Here is a 2,709-nt window from a genome sequence, read left to right on the forward strand (position 1 = left end):
CTTTTTTTCTTTTCTTTTTTTATTCTGGGCCAGTTTTAGCTCTGGCTCTAGCTCTGAGGCCTCGGCTGCTGAAAGCTGGTATCTGGTTTGTTTGCGTTCTATAATCGAAACAATGTATAACTCCAGCTCTGAGATCCCGGAGGCTGAAAGCTGGTTTCTGGGGTTTTGTTTAGCTTCTATATTTGTTACAATGTTTCAAACTGCCAGGTCAGAGGCCGGCAGCGGCAGGCGGGGAACGTTGGAGTCCACCAGTCACTGAAGCAAGCAAGCCTCCCTGTTCGCTTCCAGCTGCCTGGCTGCCGGCCGCCATCTTGGTTGTCTGTTAATTTGCATATACTCACTGATTAGCCAATGAAAAGGGTAGCAGTCGTACGCCAATTACCATGTTTCTCTTTTATTAGTGTAGATATAGAATAATACAATAAAACAGGATAATTTTGTCAATGTCAACATAATACATTTTTCTTTGCTCATGATATACTTATAAGTATATATTATATCACAATACCTGATATTAAACTATATTACAAAGCCATTGTAATCAAAACAGCCTGGTACTGGCACAAGAACAGGCATATAGATCAATGGAACAGAACAGAAAGTCCAGAAATCAACCCATGCCTTTACTGTAAATTACTATTTGACAAAGGAGGCAAAAGCATACAATGGTGTAAAGACTGTACATGAAAAAAAAATAATCTAGACTGCTACCATATACCATACACAAGAATAAATTAAAAATGGATAACAGACTTAAATGTAAGTTGCAAAATCATAAACATCCTAGACAAAGACATAGGCAATACAATCTCAGACATATCTCATAGCAATATTTTTGTAGATATATCTCCTAGGACAAGAGAAACAAAGAAAAATAAACAAATGGGACTATATCAAACTAAAAAATCTCTGTACAGCAAAGGAAACCATCAACAAAATGAAAAGGGAACCCACTCTATGTGAGAACATATTGGATCCCCTCCCCCCCCTCCGCCCAGAGCAAGGATGATGGGCCAGGTACACAAACTCATCAGGACAGAAAGTCCTGTGTACCTAGAAAGGGGCAAAACAAGAACCCCGCCCCCAGGGTAACCTATACTCCTCTAGCATATACTGATCAGACAGTTTACACCCCCTGACCTTTTCCTCCGTAAAGATATCTAGGCCTTAGTTGTATTTTAGCTCCTGGCCTAGAAAAGCAGCAAAAGCAGACAATTGGCACCTTGGCTGCCTCAGGACCAGCTACATTGACTAATGACCCCTTACCCTGGCACTGACCAATCAGTGGAGAACCAAACCCTGCAAGAGCAAATCTGGAAAGCTAATTAATATTCTATTAAGAACCTCCCCTGAGACTTCCCCTAAGATTTCCACTTGCAAGAAAGATATAAATATACTCAGGACAAAGGACCCAGCGTGTGCTCTCCCTCCTAGGAGCACACCCGTGCCATTCCCACACGGACATGTATCTCCCAACTTCTAAGGGACCCCTTGAGACTTGCAACCAGGGGAGCAATGGGCAGCAGTAACTCGTCCTGGGTTACCCTCCTGAACCTGTCTCCAAGGCCCCCTTTTCTCTGACTTCTCAGTGAGCTAAAGCAGCCCAGACTTAATACCCTTTATCTCAGTGCTATGTAGCCCTTCCCTTTGAATATCCCCAACTCCCAACCCCTTTTTTTAAAATAAATTCAAAATTTTAAGTCGCTATCTGAGATGGCCATATAGCCTGCCTGTACGCCACTGACTTGAAGCTTTCAGAACATATTCACCAATAATACATCTGATTAGGGGTTAATTTCCAAAATATATAAAGAACTTAGATAACTCACCAGCCAGTAAGACAAATAATCTAATGAAAAAATGGGTAAAAGACCTGAATAGACAGTTCTCCAAAGAGGATATACATATGGCCAATAGACATATGAAAGAAAGCTCAACATCACAAATCAGCAGAGAGATGCAAATTAAAACCACAATGAGATATCACTGCACACCTGCCAGAATGGCTACAAAGCAACGAATAACATGTGTTGGTGAGGATGTAGAGAAAAGGGAACCACTATGTAAAACAGTATGGAGTTTCCTCAAAAAATTAAAAATGAAACTGCAATTTGACCCAGTGATTCAACTTCTGGGAATATTTCCTAAAAAAAACCAAAATGCCAATCATAAAGAATATATGCACCCTTATGTTCATAGCAGCGTTATTTACTAGGTAAGATCTAGAAACAGTCCAAGTGCCCATCAGTGAATGAGTATATAAAAAAGATATGATACATTTATACAATTGAATGATATGCAGCCATAGCAAAGAAGGAAATCTTACCTTTTGGACCTGGAGATTATTATGCTAAGTGAAATAAGCTAGTCACAGAAAGGCGAATACCATAGGATCTCACTTACATGTGGAATCAAATGAAGAAACTAAAGTGTCGAACAAAATAGAAACAGAGTCATGATATGTGGAACAGAATGACAGCTGTCAGAGGGGAGGGGGAGGAAGGGACTGGATAAAAGGTGAAGGGATTCATTAAAGATTATATATATGTATAACCTATAGACACAGACAGCAGTGTGGTGATGGCCAGAGAGAAGGGGGGATGGGTGCTGGCTGGAGGTGGGCAAAGGTAGGGAAATGGGAGACCTGTAATAGCATCAACAAAAAAATAAAAAGTTAAAAAATAAAAATGTAAAAAGCAAAGTGAAATA

General features: G+C 40.2%; 1 pseudogene; it reads left to right on the forward strand.

Annotated features, from left to right (window-relative positions):
- Positions 1-2,002: 2,002 nt before the first annotated feature.
- The window catches only part of LOC102250786, an 8,530-nt pseudogene continuing 7,823 nt past the window's right edge, over positions 2,003-2,709 (forward strand).

The sequence above is a fragment of the Myotis brandtii genome, unplaced genomic scaffold (genome assembly GCF_000412655.1).
Source record: "Myotis brandtii unplaced genomic scaffold, ASM41265v1 scaffold649, whole genome shotgun sequence".
Taxonomy (NCBI): Eukaryota; Metazoa; Chordata; class Mammalia; order Chiroptera; family Vespertilionidae; genus Myotis; species Myotis brandtii.